Here is a 19492-nt window from a genome sequence, read left to right as displayed (position 1 = left end):
TTTCCTGATTCCTGAACCAGATACTTGAAGAGTCTTGAACAAGTCACAAACTGACCTGACGTCACCCATTGGTTTGTGGACTGCCATTTTGAAGCATCAAGTTTGGCTTAATGGACGTCGCCATCTTGGTTTTTTGGAGCCAGAAGAAACCATATTTGGATGAAAAGGTGGAGCTGGGGAGGAGTGAGGGGTGGATCTGACCCGTGTCACTGAGGGCGCTAAGTACGCCCACCTCCATCAGCAACCTGACGGCAACAGGCTCCTGGCTGAGCCTGGGAAGATGCTGCTAACACGGCTAGCTGTCACAATTTGAGGTAAACTAACTGTTAAATTAGTCTTATAGGCTAATTGCATACATCCAACATCCATTTGGCAAATATCATATATGTGAGGAGTAACTTAACTGATGTTATAGTAGTTGAAGTTAGCATGTGTGCTAACATTAAACTGTAAAACCATAGTGTAAAACGTATTCTACTCTTGTGTTTTAAATAGGTTCTGCAGAACATGAACAGACTTCAGAACAGTTTCTCCCTCAAACCGTGGATCTGCTTCATGTAAACTGTGTCACACACTAAGACTGATGATGAGTAACGGCTCCTGGACTTTTTGCACCTTACCTCCATCACTCATGGACAACTGCAATAGCTTACAGTCCTGTCAATAGACTGTTGCACTATCCTCACTTAGCTATGAAGTATTAATTTATGTGTCCACTATAATTTATACTTCTTACTAAATAAGATTTATCCACCTCTCTTTATTATGTAGTCTTGTCTGTAAACTGTATTTTATTTTACTTTTATGACCTACCTTACCTCTTACCTTTTTGAGACTCTTATTTTGAAAGTGTCTGTGCTTCTGTGTTTGGCAGTATAAATTGTATAAGGTTTTGTACAACAGAGCCAATAATTCCCTCTTACCATGTTGAGACTTTTATTTTGAAGGTTAATTCTTATCGTGGAGATGGTGTTTGTGTGTTTTTGTCAATAAGTGTGTGTGTGTGTGTGTGTGTGTGTGTGTGTGTGTGTGTGAGACGCAGCAGTAGAGCTCCAAAGAGGGCTGGGTTTGGTTGTTTTGAAGACGTCTACTCATTCATTCTCTATGGGATTTTTTTAGCCTTTTATAAGCATTTACGTTGCCATGGTTACCTGAATCGCTAAGTGTGTGTGTGTTGTGTATATATATATATATATATTTGTATAGTCTGGGTTTTCTCAAAGCTGGGAGACTAGTTACATGCCAAAATTTCGATACAGAAGATGACTAAGAAGAATAAGTATGCAGAATAATAATATGCCTTCAAGGCTAATGCATTGCAGGCACATAACTAGGAAATTCCTGAAGAAACTTTGCTCTTCTACAGCTCAGGAGACAAAACTGGGATTCTCATTTCAGCTTCACTTTATTTTTTATTTTGTTTGAAATGCTGTTTCTCATATTTTTCTCCTAAATTGCACTAGGATAAATAAGTGAGACACAACAACTTGAGACTTGAGGAGATTCCTGCTGAACTCCATTCAGTGTTTTTAATGGCTCCTTTTATTCTCCTTTGTAAATGAAATTGAACGATACTAGAGCTGCTATGGAGCAACACGTGAGGCTACATGGGAAAGTGGTCTCAGACTTTTGGACACCACTGTATATAAACTAACCCTATACTGACAGGTGTTCCTAATATTTTGTCCATCCCATTTATAGGAATTACATTTGACAATATATTAGGAACACGTCTCAGTATATCCCAGTACAGTTAAACATTACCACAATCACAACCTCCACGATGACCATTAAAATAAACCAACACTTCTCAAACAGATTCAGTAAATACTGAACATTATAATCCTCATGAAGGAGGATTTACTGCAGGCCTGTTCCATTATACTGCATTAGTTTCATCCAGGTTCACCTAATACATATATATGAATTAAAACTAAAAATCAAGGACACTTACAAATGCTAAAACAAATCAGCCCTTTATTTAAAGTTCAACCAATATACAGCAATGCTTAATAAAATGTATTCCTTTGAACAGAATGGTAATGGGGTTAATGGGCCAGAAATAAGTGAAAAGTAGGAAGGAGGACCTGCAGCCTGCTGACACCTTTTTTACTGGATGGGATACGACATTGAAGGGGATCAGAAAGGTCAAATTTTCTAGTTATATTGTAAATTCTAGCAGCAGCACGTTCTGACCTTCTCATCGTCTCACACTGATGCCTATAAATAAAGCTGACTTGAATTGAATGCCCTCACATAACAATGTAATGTTTATTTTCATCCACAAGATGGCCCAGCTGAACCTTGAAGCAGAGGGACGATGAGCGCAGGTCTGAGAGAGCAGAAAAGTTTTTGAGCCCTTTCAGTTTACGATGACACAAAAACTTTCCCATTCTCCACCAGAATAGGGCTGGTAATGAATGACTCTCCTGTGAAACAGTAGTCGTAGTAGTAGAAGAAGCCACATTTAGAAGGGTGAAGCCATTTGGGTGGTTTGGGAAGCTGAGCAGGCAGCTGTGAGTGGAGTGTGTGCAGAGTGACCCAAGGGTGAAAGGTCAAGCCTGCAATTTATTGCTGTCCAGGTTTTCTCTTCTGCAGAGAACTACCTTACCTCTCAGTGGTCAATAGGATAGAATTACAATAAAATCTGATGTGAACATTATGCAAAGAATTATCCCGCTCAGACTTTTATGGTCACTTAAAGGTTGATTATGTCACGTCTTGTGCACAGTTCAGCTTCCAAGTAAAATGGAAAGTGTAATATTTATTTTCCATCCAGTTTTAGGTTGTGCAGTTATGAACTGATAGGGGAGAAGTGCAGTGCAGCACAGTTCAGCTGTCCCTCTGTTCGACACAGCCAATCCAAGCGGAACATGAGTAACATGAACAAACAGAAAGCTGCAACAAGACAATCCTATCAGAATATGTGTGTATTTTACAGGGTGAGTCTGTCTCAAGGGCTTTTGGGTACAACAACACAGACCTTAGCTAAGTCTGCAAGTGTGTGAATATGTGTGTGAGAGTGTGTTTGCCTGTCTAGGTCGATGAATTCAGTTAAAACTGTTCATCGAGAAACTTGTATTTTAATGTTTCTGAGACATTTAACAAACTAAAAACAAAAATTCTGGGAACAGAAATAAGATTATAATAATAACTGTATTTGCCAGAGTAGAATTAAGTAATGTGCAAAGAAACTTTGCTCTTTGCAACTCTTTACTTTGGTTTTACGGCCTGACTTCATCTTGAAGGGGCTATTTGTAAGTTTCTCTGCTGCATCGTTGCATTTACAAGACATAAGGTTATAATACGTCATCAGAGCAGTGCTACATCCTCAGGGCAGACTGAAGGTTACAGTGAGTCGCTATCAGAAAGTGACGAGATGGAGCTAGCTGGTTAGCATGCTGATTTCAGTAGAAGAAAAGACATGATAGAGAAAAGAGTTAACACTGATGTTGTTTTCCACCTCTGGAGACAGCTGCTGGTGAGTAAAGAAATGAAGTTTGATGCTGAACTCACAAAGTTTCTTTTCTACTGATAACTACACAGTTGTTAATGCTAACGTTGGCTATGCAGTGATAGGTAAACTTACTAATACCTCCTTTAACACATATGCAGCAATGCTGCATAGTTTTTAGTTGTTTTTCTTGTTGTTGTAATTAGTGACAGAGAGACAGTTGGAGAGAATAAAAAACAGAGAGAAAGAGAAAGAGGTAGTCAGTGTGTTAACCACACCCCATTACTTCTTCAATCACAGACTAAATTCATCATATACAGCCGCAGGGTGGCATATTTTCGTAGGTCAACCCGATGAAGCTAGCATTGCTCTGACTCCCTTGACAAACGCCAATGGGATTTTTTTTCATATATAACAGGATCTTCACAATTGAATGATTATTTTTGAAGCCTAAATACAAACACCAGAAGTAAAATGCTAATGTTTGGGTATAAACTCAGCTCTTACCTCTTCTACAGTATCCTTTCCTCTTACAAAGTTAGTGATAGTTTGCAAAAGTGCGATCATAAACACAACAAGGCTGCGAAGGTGGACTGGTGAGTAGATCGGTTTTCATATTTGGCGTGATTAATGTCCCTGACAACCACTGTAGCTACGTTTTGTTTAAGAGATGTAAAAGATAAAAAAAAATCACGACTGAGGTATTTACTGATATACTTTTTTTCGTAGAATAAAACGTGAAAATGTCTAAAACCCATTCAAAAAACTCACAGACTTCGGGATAAGGCTAAAATACTAAATAATTTTGGGGATTGTGGACTCATTTCTGCAGCACTGTATTAGCAAGCTAAGTTTTGTGAGTTAGCTAGTTCAGTTACAGTAGCTGTGTCACAGTTACACCTGGGTGGGTTACTGGGTGTAAATATTTGGTTAAAACTAATCTCAACATAAGAACTAGCTTGTGTGGTGAAACTTTTATTTCCGTGATGCATAAACCTTCACTTAGTAAACACCTGAGCACAGCTGCTGCCACTGGCTCATACAAAACAAGTGCTTCAGATTAAGTAATAATGTCACTAAGAGATGGTTCTGTATGAGTATTTGCAGATTTTTCCAACTCAGTGTGAACAGTTTCTTAGTTGCCATTAGACCCACCAAACACTTTCACAGCTCTCCTTGTGGGTCAACACAAGGTGCTGTAAGTTAAGACACCCGTGAGCTGTAGGAATTTGAACCCATCCTTAGACTTGTTATGATGTTCATCCACCCTCTCTCACTCGTTCTTTCTCCCCCCAACCCTCCTCCTCCTCCTCTCGTGCACCTCTTATTTATGATCATTACCTTGACCTGCACCAGCCATCACTAAAACACTCACAGGCTTGTAAATCACTGGACTCTCTCTCCCTCCGTTACATAAACAGCATTTAACAAATCTGTTGAGGAGGCAATAGACCTGAGGGGCGCTAATCAGAAAGATATTGTCTCTGTCTCGCTGGGAATATTAAGGAAACGTTTGGATACTGTGTTTAGTTTCAGTACTTTTTACTGAATCACTTCATCCAAGAGGAAAAGACTGACTTAATGGTGATTTTCAGATCAAACACTCCCAGAGTAGGAGAATGTTTCTCAGTAAAATCTTCACTTAACGTATTGACTCTGGGCCTCAGCACATTTTATGCCTTGGTCTTAGTCTATAGGCCAAAACGTAAATCACAGTTAAGCTTGTCCGAAACACTGTGACCTCTCAAAGATAAAGCGAATAATGTTGATTCTCTTGTAACAAGGTCTGCGATATATTAGTTGGTAAGTAAACAGTTGGTTCTTGTAATCAACGTAATGGGTGCAGGTGATATGAACAGGTGTAAAGACCTGAGAAGCATTGACGAGGGATGAACTTTCATGGCCAGATGACTGTCGAGGTGGAACAAACCATGAACTGGCACATTATCAAGGTCAAAGGTCACCCAGTCCGGACGCACCCACAGAACGACCCCTTTGTCTCAGGTTGTAGAAAATTTAAATTATGGTTGTGGGAGGGATGTGTCCACGCCTGTCGACACTGATCACCTTCAGTTTATTTGCAAATGTAAAATTAATCAAACTGTATGTTTTCTCTGCACCAGAGATGAAGGTTCAATGTGCTTTATAGAAATTAGCTTTTTATAGCAGGAATCATGTTATATTTATTTCTATTTCTGTTACGGTAAAAGTTTTAATAGCCACTACTGTTTTTAATAGAAATAACTGTAATGTAAATGCAAATGTACATGGAACGTGTCCATGCAAAAGTAAACTTACACACACACACACACACACACACACACACACACACACACACACACACACACACACACACACACACAGCAGATAAGACATCAAAGCAGTGGGCTGATTTACAAGGCACTGCAGAGGGCCTTTAAAAAATAGTGCTGCATAAATGTTTATGCAGTTCTCTCCATGTCAGGCACTAGGGGGAGGAAAGCATGGCCGAGCAGTGCGAGACCAGACACTTTGGAAATTAATGGCTGCCTATGAATCTGACAAACCGTTTGCATTTCTGTGAGGGAGGCGTCGTAATAGCTTTAAATGGCTGACGGCGTAAATCTGTCCTGCTTAAGAAGGCCCAGTGGTTTGGACAGGTGCGCTCTGGAAGTCTTTGACTGTGAGGTATTCGTGGGCAAGTGTTGTGCACAGGGCCTGTAGAAGAAAAGCTATGAACTGGTGCTATTAGACACTCAGCTCAGTGGCAATGCAGGTGGCTTTTGTAGGAGTGTCTATCAAATAACTTCCATGATTAGACTGTTTCTGTTATATCGACTACCCCTGTACATAAACTGTGCATTTAGCCTGTTACTGCATAAGTACAGTCAACACCAGAGCCCACAAATCAGCTAAATACATTATCCTTGAATATAAATGACCAACATGAGCGCGTGAGCTCCATCTGTGGCTGTAGTGAATGACCTCATCAAACAAGGGTGCGAAGAGTAACTCTGCCAACCAGTCAGCCAGTCCTCTTGTTGATCTCCTGATAAGGTTGTGTGTGTGAGTCTGAGTTTGTGTGTGTGCGTGTGCAAGCACATGGAAATTCTTACAGGGCTGAAACCTCTCCACCACCACCACCCTAATACTTCCCTGTGTGTGCCCATGCGTACCCGGTGCATGTGTCTGAGTGGGTGTTTATTTGCACGTGTCACTAAACTTCGGTCAGTGGACTCAGACATGTTGTGGGCGTGGGAGACTGAAGCAGGGCTTTGACGAGAGGGTGGAGCGTTCGTGCTGTGTGGCTACTACAGAATGTCTGCTGGACCCATGCCCATGTTTAGATACACACTATAGGGTAGCCCAGGAGACACACACGCAAGTGCACTCTAAGAAACAAAGGTGCAATATGTTACCTTTGAATACTGCAAGGGAACCATTGTAGTAGAACAAAACTGTGAACAGGTGCAGTAATAAAAAGTTATAACTCAGTCAAATCTGCACACCCAGACCCAGAGGATATCAGTATCTCCAATGTTCATCACACATTTGCCTTCATGAATCCATAAACTCATGCTTACATGACGACACATTTATGTGACTGACTGTGTGTGTGTGTGTGTGTGTGTGTGTGTGTGTGTGTGTGTGTGTGTGTGTGTGTGTGTGTGTGTTTGGATTCAGTCTTCCACATCATGCAGCCACTGGACCTCTGTGCTGCATTTCAGAACGAGGAACATCCACCCTGCAGACGATTTCAGAGCACTTAATTTACGAACATAATACAAGTGTCACAAACAATTTCAATCCCCTCGCATGGGCTCACTGAACTGTAAAAAGCACTGATGTAGGTGTACATATTAGTGTGACTGAGAATAATGTGGTGTCCTCTCTATAGCTGAGCCAGGGAACATCAGGAGCTGGCAGCGCGATCCGGCCCACCCAGAGCGATGAATAAACCTGGGACGTCAAACAAGCAGAGAGGTAGGATAAATATTTCAAACCCTAGCGAGACAGAAAGGAATAGAGACAGAGCAGGCTGTGGAGAGAGGGACAGTGTGCGATAGTAAGACGGAAGAATAGAGAGAAAAAGAAGGAAAAAAGAGTTTGTGTGTGGTGAGTGTGGACACGGATATGGGTATGTGTGTGTGTGTGTGTGTGTGTGTGCATTTTGTAGGGTGAGGGTACAATACCAAAAATCCTGAGATGCTGGTCGGTATGAAGCTGCATCTGTGTGTGTGTGTGTGTGTGTGTGTGTGTGTGTGTGTGTGTGTGTGAGGGTGATTTTTGTTTTCACCATGTGTAGCTATCAAATTAGAGTCAGTGTGTACAGTAACAACACAGGAAAGAACCCAGGAGTTTGAGGATGTCTCATCTCCTTGTGTGCCCTCTGACACACACACACACACACACACACACACACACACACACACACACACACACACACACACAAACTTGTGTCAGCAGTTTAAGATAAACCTTGTCCTATGTCCTATGCATGTCTTTCTTTCCTTCTCCATATTCACAGCAGTAGCCTTGAAAAATGTATGCTAATCGAAATAATTGTTCAGGTGTTTAATTCAAAGACAAGTGAAAGTGCATTTTTAAAACATTCATAAATATATTTATTTCCCTAGACAGCTGGTGTCACCTTCTACCTGTTAGACTAGCTACTGTAACTCAATACTGTCTCTAAAAATGTGTTTTCCATGAACTAAGCATACTGTAAGATAAATGCTCATATACGCCGCTAGAATTTACAAGTTAAACAATGACACATTTACAAGTACAACAAAAGGAAAAGAACACAGCTCCCATGAAAACTCACCAGCGCTGCAGCCTCCAGTCAGTCCTCTCTTCCTCTTCTTTCTGTTTTTTCACAGGTGCAATTAATAACATTAACGATCACGATGAGCTAGCTTGCATACAGCTCAGTTGGCAGATCTACACGGGAAGCAGCCATTTATTGTTATTAATTACACCTGTGCGTTTCATCATGACTTGTCAAAATGTCTGCTGTGAAAAGCACAGACATGTCTGGACTTGCTGAAGCCCCTGAATTTTCAAGCTGGTGATATTTAATAAACCAATTATATGTGGTAAATATTATTTCTTGATGGTTTTATTGAACTTTTTCTTTATGTAATGTGTGTGTGTGTGTGTGTGTGTGTGTGTGTTTATTTCTTCTGCAAACCAAACTTCAGTGGCACAAAATTACATCTTTAGTGAATTTAATTGATTGGAAATTTTCTTCTTCACTCTAATCTCTCACTTAATGTAGAGATTTACCTCTGGTTAAAGTTTTCCAGTCCCACTCTCACATCCACTTCTCTACTGTTAACACACTTGAGTGCTCAGGCATCAGACCTGCTGCCTATGTGCTGCACACACACACACACACACACACACACACACACACACACACACACACACACACACGCACGCACACCTGTCGTTCAGTTGATTTGTTTGTTTGTGTATCAGTACTTTACAATAAGCAAGGATTTTTTGGGGGGGTCAGCGTGAGCCGTGTTGTCGTGTTGCTGCCGGCTTCCTGTCTGTACCAGCCTGTTTCCTGTATGCCTCCATGACAGGACGCCAGGCTTCCTCCCCTGGATTAGTGTGTGGCTCCGCTGATAAAAGCACAGCGGTCCTGTGTTTCTCTCTCCTTCAGTCTATTTCTGTTTTTTATTCTCTCTTCTTCGTCGCTACCCAACTCCATTTTTAGTCCTGTGCGCCACCACCGGTGGAATGGTTTAAAATTGATGGCCATGTGAACATATACTGCGTCCACATCTATCTTCATTCAAACTAATAGAGATGGACAGAGGACAGAGGGTCTGAGAGAGACGGACAGAATCCATCACATGGGGCTTTCCAGCCAGACGTATGGACTGGAGACAAACTGAGAGGGGGGTGGGGGTGGGTGGGTTAAAGGATGGTTTTGAGATGGCCGGTATTAGGCATTCTTCTCTCAAATTTTTCTTCCTCTTGATATGGCGAGGAGCTCCTCTCTCACTCAGCCTTCTGCGCCTCAGCAGACGGATTGCTTGGCCTTGGATGGAGTGAGTGTGCTCGAGGAGAGGGAGTGTTGGAGGAGGGAGATAGAGAGAGGCAGAGACTTTGCCCTGATTTATGCCCTGTTTCTAGGCCACGGCCTTCATGTAACACCCTACAACTTCCAATCTCCCTGTCTTCTGCAAAGTTCAAGGAGTAATTGTTACTTAAAAAGCACTAAAACATATCACTCTTGTGCATGAGTTAACCAGCCTCAGATACTTCTCCATACACAGCTGAAATCTTGCTGTCGCCACCATGAATGGTTAACTATCGTATCATTTAGTTACTATTGTGAACGCCTTTTGGTCTCCTGGGAACCAAAACTGGAAACATTACTTGGAATTCCCAACAAAGAAACCCCTGCATGTCCCTGACTCCAGAAAAATGCTGTTTACTCTCTCGCTCACCCTTCTTACCCTGCTGTGGCCCCATTGGCTGTCAGCGGGGCCATTCATCCTGGGAGGAGCCAATGAGCAATAGGCCCTGGCTATGGGTTCAACCAATCAAAGAGCACAAAACGGTGACATTGAGGGAGATGCTGGGAATAGCTGGCCGGTGTTTATGGGCTCCTGCCTGCCTGACAGAAAGCAGAACTCCTTGACGGGAGAAAAAAAGCAATTAGGCAATTACACAATCTCGTCCTATAAGGATCTCACATCACGCTGTTTTCTTAGCCTCTTGGAGGGCCGATAAGGGACAGCTGCCGCCGCGGCTGGGGAAGAGCTGAAAAATTATCAGTGGAAGGACCTGTGGAAGGATGGCAGAGAAGAGGGATGGGAAGAGAAGAGAGATGGGGAAAGGCTGGACGGCGGAGAGGGTGAAGAGGGGGAACAAAAGGAAGAGAAGGGCGGTAGGCAAAAGAGGAGGGAAGAGGGGAAAGTGAGGGATAGAGTTCAGAGAGGGGTTGACAGGAGAAAGTCAAGGAAGAAGGATGTTTGGGGAAGAAGGAAGAGTAAAGTAAGAGGTTACATGCTGAAGACCTGATGGAGATTTGTTTCCTCCGAGCAATTAGCATCCGCTGAACTTTGACTAGTTTGAATGTTGGAATAAAAATGTCTCGCCTCACGTAAATTATACCAAAACTAGAAAGCTGTTCATGATGCCAGATTTAATTTCTTATAGGTTTGCACACCAATAATCCACCAACACAGCTATTTCCATTAGGACACATTGTACATGTTAACCCTCTGATCCAGGTTAGATCTGCAGAGTCATGGCGCTGTGGATGCTGAGTTACAGGATCAAACCTGAAGCTGGCAGTGGACCAACCAGAAACCATCCATCTACCAGCAGTGAGGAGCAGGACACCTGGGTGGTCCAGCATCTCTCTAACTCATTCTCTCCTTGTATGTCTTTCTTTTCCTCCTCTGCTGTTCATTGCTCCTTCTCTCGTTCACACTCTTAGACTGCTTTCTCTTCACTCCCTCATGCCTCCTGTTCAGCCATTCCTTTGACAAGGATACCTATCCAGTTAGCAACCCTCACCAGAATAACCCAGATAAAAGCCATAAACAGTTTTCTACAGCGCTCCTTCATTTTTTTTTTGCCTCTCCTCCACTTCCTATCATTTGACTGTCTCTTTGTTTCAAAGCCAGTTATTCTCCCTTTAAGTATGTCATTGAGAGGCACATAAGATCCTCTAAGACCATTTCAAAACTAATAAACAATTGTCAAGTCAGAGGGAAAGCAGAGAACGCACGGGCCGCTTTAAAAGCACATCAAAGGCCAGAAGAAGGAGAAGCAGGAGGATGGGAAATGTGGACGGATGAGGGGACACACACACAGACCCACACACACACTGACAGACGCACACACACACACTTGCAAAATCCAGCGGTTTTCACAAACCTAATTTTTGATTCTATTTACGATTAGCATTTTCTGCAATAGCTATTCAATGTATTAAAATTCAGAAATGACCTCATCATATACTCGTTTACATTGGTACTGGCAGTCTGCCATTCCCACGCTGGATGTAATCCAGCTCGGTTAATATGTCCTTATTGTTCACCTTCCTACAGCTCGATCAGAGTTAACATGTTTCTGCTAACGCTAACCCTACGTTTCCAAATGCAGATGTTTCACCTTAAAAGAATTCAAAAGGGGATGACTTTTATTGTGAAGCAGCCACAGGAGGAAGCATCCTAGCTCGACCCTCGCTATGTGCTTGCAACAGATCAACGCTCGCTTGCTCGTCAAGTTGACTTTTGAGACTTTGGAGGTGAGGACAGGTGCTGATGACTCCGCTCCTTTGATCACTTTCAGCAACCCACAGTCTCCAGCCTGTCTGTTAACCTCTGAACCCTTTTTTGAACGAATGCTCGGTGTGGAGCACAACGTGCGTTTAAATTTTCATTTTCAATGAGTCTTTATATTCAAAGGTTAATGATATACGTGGAGTAAATATAAAACGTGTCACCAGTTACTTATAATGGCGATAGTTTAGGCTGTAATCACTGTTTTCTATACGGACGAGTGTGTATCAACATTAGGTTTACATGAACTGAATCACTCGCATAACTCCTCGTTTCGTTAGCCTAAACTATCACGAAGTAACTGGAGACCAGACGTTTATTTTTAGTCCATGTAGATCATAAATCCTTGGATATAAAAACAACTAATTGAAATGGTTTGAGAAATGTAAACGTTACAGTGCTTTTTATCCAGAAAAACCACAGCTCCTCCATTTATTCCTATTTGTTTACAGGGCATCACAGCAATGGGCAGAAGCGGCCAATGCGGCGTCTGTATATATTTATGTGTCGCTCTCATATGTGTGAACATAACTTCAGTGGCACACACAGTGTGGGAACATTCAGTGATGGGTTTCAAACATATTGTGTGTAACTTTGTTGATATAATTTGTGCATTCTCATTTTTTCTACAAATCTTTTCTACACATTTACAAACATACAAACTTTTTTTCACAGCAACTACAGACTTTGAAATAATAAAGCAACATGTCACATTCTTTGAGTCTTATTCTATGAAAAATGCACAAAGCACATACTGAAGGTCAGTAAAATGCTTATAATTTACAGGACAGGTGGATGTCCGGAAAGGAATTTTCCTCTCACACCTCCAATGTCTCACACCTCCCCCCACCCAAACCTTTCCTCCCTGGCCCTGCTGGAGGAGCCAGGCTGGCTGAGACAGAGGGAGCCAAACCTCTGTAGGGGTGGTGGAAGAGGGGAGGGGGTGGGACTGGGAGAGGAGGGAGATAAGTCGACTTCACAGCCCGTGACATAAATCACATCAAGACATGACAGTAGGACATTGACCAGGACCACTGATAAAGCCCAGCAGGGAGGGAGAGAGAGGGTAAGACAGACAGAGAGAGAGAGCAAAGTAAAAGGCAGAGGAGGAGAAGGAGGAGGAGGAGAGGCTCTTTCAGGTTATTATTACCCCAACAAACTCCCAATCTCCAGTTATCAGTGGTCACTAATGAGCGAGCTCGTATGGGTTCCACAGAGAGTGGGTGGCATTGTTTAATACAGCTGTCTGCTTCTGCTGCCCTCCATTGTAACAAGGAGGCTGGCTGTGTTATTGTGATGGGGGGGTGGTGTGGGGGGAAAACCTCATGAGCTCATATTCTGGGAGGAAAGATCATCTGTGAGGTGATGAGACGGTCTGAGGGGACGGGTGTTGACTGATGCAGATGCCTTGTGTAATTGGGTTGGACAAATGAGGGCGCTTCTGCAGCAGTTTGATGATCTACCTGAGCTATCACATGTTTCCAAAAAAAAGCCCATCGTCAGGTTTCAGTATGACTGAACCGATTCACACGTCTTCACGAAATAGCTTATATCAAGCCTGGTGATGTGGTGGTGAATGTTGTTTTGGAAAAAATTGGGTGGTGTTTCTTTGTTAATTTATTTCTCCGTTTTAAACGCAGTTGCCACCAAGCCTTTTAACCCAAGTGGCTGTTACCCACATCAGACCATATGATAACTGCCCCAAAAAACACACTTAGGACAAAAATCTCAACAACTTATACAACTCGGGCTAATTTAAACAAATCTCAAGAAAGATTTTCAGATTCTGTTCTGGTCTGTTCAGGCACTCGTCAAACTGACAAACAGCTCCTTTTTCAGTGTTGACTGTGCCTATGAGGATTTTCTCCCCTTAGCTTCTGTTCTCTCACTCATGTGGGCACGGTGAAAGAATGGGGATTTGTAAACTGTTTGACGGCTCCACATTTCTGCAGCGGGGCTTAAATTAACTGTTTATCCGAACGGCTAATTTGTTACAAAAGTGAAACATCTCTCTGTATACCAAAATGCCCTCCTTGGTAGCAGAAGGCCTGTACATCACTGCGACAGCCACTAAAAGCCAAGCACAGTGTGACAATTACAAATGGACAGTCCATCATTCGGACGCCTTCTACCTACCTCATACGTCCAGGCAGCGTTTCATAGTTTAGGTTTCCAATTCTCTGGCAGGCCGTTTCCTCCGAGAAAAGAAAAGAAAAAAATGTTAGGCCAGCAAGAAATAAAAATACTCAGGGTAAGTCAAAATTCTTATTTGGTATCTCAGAATTTTGCCCTAAAATCTCATATTCTTAGTTTTTACGGTGCAAGTTTTTTATCTTTTTTCTGATTGATCCCCTTCTCCTCCTTATGCATACGGAGAAGTGTATTGCAGTATTAAAATCATCTGCCCGACCAAACTGACGGGGGAAAAAACGAAAATTTAGATTTAGATTTATACCAATAGTAACACCATCGTGATGTAAAGTTATCTACAAAATTCTGTGCTGAAAAACATATCAGTCAAAGAGCAACAACAAAAAAAACACCTGGAATCATCTGGTTCCCACAATCCTCATCTCTACTGTCACAGAGGAGATACAGCAGCTTTGTTATTTGTTATTTACAGTGTCAGCTCGGGACAATCCTGAGCCAGACTAAGACTAAACCGGTTCAAGACATCAAAGTTCAAGAATTCATGGTCCTCCACTACACTGTAAGCCCGCAGCCCCCTTGTAGACCTTATCAGAGAGCTGTGATGTAAAGCTGAGCTCTGAACACTAAAACCCTCACAGTGGGACATGAAAAGCAGGAATGAGAGCGTTGCGTTTGCCAGACAAGCTGCTCAAGACGGAAACTAACTGGCTTCTACCCACCAAACACTTTCACCAAGTTCAAACCTGAAGCTGCTGGCTCGCACAGCGCTGCACGTCAGACATCAAACACTCAGCGGGTGATTTACTGGGTGAAGAGAAAAAGGTAATTCCAGGAGTTAAATATAAAGGTGTGTGTATTAAAGAGAGAGAGACGGAGGGATAGATGAGTGTGTGTGTGTGTGTGTGTGATGTATTTGGGGCTGCGTCCCCCTGGGCAGTGGGGCCTGCTGCCTGTCAGGGTGAGTGGCCTTATCTTCCCCAAACATTTACTTAACCCTTTGTCTTACAGGGCCCAGGACAATGAGACAGGCGTGAGGAATCCCAGCATGCACGCACACACACACACACACACACACACACACACACACACACACACACACACACACACACACACACAAACACACAGTTCTCTCTACTCTGCCCTGCACACGTTCTGCTCATACTTCATCCATTCTTTACATTAATAACAACCAATCATCACGTACTGTGTCACTATGATATGAACTGCTGTCACACTCAAACACACAGCTTTCTCCTAATACATTCATTATGAAGATGAATTAGAAGTTTTCATCCTACAGGTTTGATTTACACTTCTAACAACTGACTGTTTTGATCACTTGAAAAATTACACAAATCAAGTGTGATAATTACAGTACACACTCTTCTCACAGACGGACAGGTGGCGAAATAACAGAGGAACCTGAGTAAATGAGTGGCGAGACATAATAAATGAAGGGTCACTGAAAGATTTGATGAGGATGAAAATGATGTGAATCACTGGGTCAACTCAACAGCTCAACACGTTGCACAACTCTTCACCACCGTCATCAGAGCGGCCCAGGATTTTTTCCACCTAGACCGAAACCACAGTTTATTTTATTTTTACTATCATACGCCTTTATTACATAGAAACCAGTGGAGACAGGCAGCAAACTGGTGGAGAGAGTAGGGGAACGACATGCAGCAAATGGAAGTCGACCTGGGGACTCACTGCTCAGTGGGGTTGCACAATTAATCAAAATATTATTGAAATCACAATATGGCCAAGTGCAATATCCAAATCGCAGGAGCTGCAGTTTAATGATAAAGGTAAGATGTGTCACAGCATACAATAAGTGAAGCATTGTGGTGCAACAGAGACGCCTCGGCCTACAAGAACGAAACCAACAACAATCACATCATCATCATTTTCATTCGTTTTTTTGTTTTTTTTTCAGTGAAAGTGAGATGCAAAAATGAGACAAGCCTACACACATACTCCACACACTATTTTTTTATTTTTGCATATTGTTCAGCCCTACTGCTCAGGATCTTTGAGCCCATGTGGTACGCACCCTAAGCATTCAGCTGTCAGGTTGCCAGTCATCTGAGTTTTTATGTATTAAGTTTTTGACAGGAATCATTTTTGGAAAAAAAATGCAAAACAGAAACAGTGGCCATCATCAAAGCTGATTGTATATTGGAGCCATGTAACCAACTTAATGACTATCAGACACCGTTTGACATAATTAGGCCGTTCCTCTGATTGCCCCGTCCCTCGTTCTGGCCGAGCTGGCTGGAACTATTTATTCCTTCTTTGCGTTGGAGCCACGTCTCTTTGCTGCTGTAAAGACAGTTATCTGTATGTTTAGCTGATGTATGAGAAGAATGCAGCAATCAGCCTTTGTTTCTGTGTCAGCTCAGAGGATCACTGGCTTCAAAACCAGTGTGTGTGTGTGTGTGTATGTGTGTGTGTGCGCGTGCGTGCGTGCGTGCGTGTGTGTCTACACGTGCAGCATCTGTCTGCATTTGTTTGTTGGTATAAAGAAGATATACCAGAGATTTTGTATGTGTGTAAAGTATATGTATATATATGTGCACATGTTTATGTATAGGTTCTGTCAAATGTTTGTCTCATTTTGGAGGAGGAGGAGACGAAGAACAACAACAACAACAACAAATGATCGCAAAACAAAGTCAAACTCATGTTGGTTCCTTTGTGTTCATCTTATGATCTTTCACCATAGCAACTTCATCACTGAGCAGCTGATCATCCCCTGTGACCCTGAGAGAGAATGAGAGTGTGTGTGTGTGTGTGTCTGTGTCTGTGTGTGTCTGTGTGTGTGTAGCCTGCTGTAGATGCCTGCAACAGAGGTTTTGATTTAATTTGTTGTTCGCTGTGGATATCAGCACTGCAACGGTAGACAGGTGTTTTCTAAGTGATCAGGCTGTGCTGTAATTATAATCCCTGCAGTAACTGGGCTTGCATTATTTCTTTTACTAGCATTCAATATTTACACCTTGAAATTCATTTGTGTTTCCCCCAATTTTTCAGCTTCTCTGAATTCTTTTCTTATAATATGTTTGCAGCTACGGTGGCTCCCGGTGGTCAAACAACTCATCTAAACTATTTCGATGGATGTGAAGAAAGGCTGCGGATTGAGCCTGTTCTGAAAACTTAAGTGACAGACGAAAGTTTGAGAAAAGTGTTTTGGTGTGTAAACGTGATTGACACAGCCTGAGGTCCTTTTTTTTTTTTTTAAACAATTTGGGAGAAGAATATGGACTTGGTGTGCAAAGACTTTAGCTCTGCAACAGGAATGCTTCATTTCCTCTTCTTACCTCACGATCGTCATGACAAACGATAAATTGTCACCGTGGTAACTTTTCAGAGTTGTACATCCCCCCACCAACCCCAGGCCCTTAGACTTTCTTTTAATGCAGGACTGAAGAGCCACTAAAACATTTCTATGAACTCTTGATCCCAAATGGAACATGAGCACACTGAGAAAAAGAGTAGAGGCAAAAAGAAAAGAGACAAAAAGCAGCATAAAATACTTCCCACTCTGTTCTCATTCCTCCAACTAATCAAATAAATCATGATTAAAAATCTATCACAAAGGAGAAGGCTCTTGGGTGGATCTATGAACACACCCCTTTGGGTTTTCATTTTTTTTTTGTCTTTCTCCTTTTCTTTTTTCATTTTCAGATAATGACTTCAAACAGAGGAAAACATTTACAACATGCAAATGTTCTAACAGCTCTGAGCAGTGACTGTGTAGCTTCAGTCCAAATTCAAATTGTCTCTCTCTCCCTCCCTAAGTAACCCAAGGGCTCGACTTGGCTAAACCCTCTGCAGCCAGTCAGTCTTTGGCCTGCGCATTCTTTCCCTCACGAAAATCAATGAAATAAATAGGGTGCATCTCAGTGCAGGAAACAGAGGGGAGGCTGCTCCGCGGGTTATCCAGAGTGCACATTCAGAAGCTCAGACAGAAACAGATGAGCCAGAAAGACAGATGATGGCAGGGACTGAGAAGCGAGAGGGAGAGATGGAGGAAACGAGGCAGCAGACAACAGGCGGGGGAGAGAGAAACAGATGAAGGGAAAAGGGAACGGAGAAGGAGAGAGACCAGGGGATGAACTTAAAACGACGAGAGGGAGGCTCACTTGTTGCACAATGGGGGAGGTGGAGATCAGAACGAAAGTAAATACGGAGAGATGCACAGTGAGCAAATCAGAAGATGAAACCACTGCAATGACATACATGAGGCGAATACAAGCGTACTCTGACAGCAGACAGGACAGAGATAGAAAAAAAAGAGGAGGGGGACAGAAATAAAAGAAACAGGGGGAGGGGGGTTGAAGGGAGAGATAATGGAGAAGGATGAGAGAGAATTCCACATCTAGTGCTTTTTACGATGGCTATAATGATCATTATTTAGTGCAGCGCTTAGGTGCAGGGGCGGCAGCAGCAGCGATGACTTCACCAAGTGGAGCTTGATCAGAAGATCAAACGCTGCGCCTGTCGGGGCCGCTGGCAACTCGCCGCGCAGCTTAACTCCACTGAAGTATCTTCAAAGTGTAAGAGGGAGCAGAGAATGTACACAAGCTAATACCACAGCCCTGTGTATTCTGGAGCAGACGAAGACAAGAGCTAGAACGCTGCTACAGCAGAGGCTGCGGCCTATGGAGAGTGGCGCTGAACACAACACACAGTGATTAAAGCTTTGCAATATGCTGCGAAATTACTAAGAAGAAAAAAACATGGTGGAAGAGTAGCCGCTCCGTGAGGCTGTACATGGTACATGGCGGTTCATCCAGTAGTTGTTAAAACCTCCAACGCCAGTCTAACTAAACTACCACGGGGTTTAGAGCCTTCAGTGGTGTTGCCCCGAGCCTCTGTCCCACAAGATATTCATGATGCTGACTCTCTTCTTACTGTCAAACACACCTCTTCAAACTCACCTATTCTGCCTGATCTTTAATTCCTCTCCAGACATTTAAACTACACAGAAATCCTCTGCTGTGATTCATTTTTCTTTAACATGATTTTCCCACATAAGAATTAAAAAAGAATAATTGAAAACTGGGGCTGGAAACTCATCTACACTTACTTCCTCATTGAGAAATCCTGGACCCGGCCCCTCACCTGCTGCTTACGCCAGGTGGACAGGTGAAAGAGCAGAGAGCATCAAGATAGTGAGAGGAGGAAACATGTTTGAGCCTCAGTCAGACCCAGACTCAGATGAGGAGTCTGTTGAGACCAGAACCAGAGACTAGCAGACGGATCAGAAGGGTTTTAGCATCTTTTGTTTATGTTGTTTGTTAGCTTGTAACTGGCAGCGGCTGACACAGTGTCATCCCAGCGGCATTTTCATCAGTGATGCAATTGTTAGTTTTGGCTAAAGTTGGGCTGAAAATGTCACTTCTTGACATTGTGGGTATCAGATAAGATTTGTTTTTCACCAGCAGTTGAGGAACCCCCTGGTACAGAGAGATGGCAGCAACTTTAGCTGGAAGATACTGGACTTGCGGAGCCTTTGTGAAATGTCTTGGCTTTGTTACATCACTTATCTCTGAATTTATTTGTTCATTTATTTTTTGAAAGCTGA

This window comes from Seriola lalandi, unplaced genomic scaffold (assembly GCF_002814215.2).
Source record: "Seriola lalandi dorsalis isolate HSWRI2012SDOR001 ecotype SW California unplaced genomic scaffold, Sedor1 jcf7180002053823, whole genome shotgun sequence".
NCBI lineage: Eukaryota > Metazoa > Chordata > Actinopteri > Carangiformes > Carangidae > Seriola > Seriola lalandi.
This window is presented reverse-complemented; position numbering follows the sequence as displayed.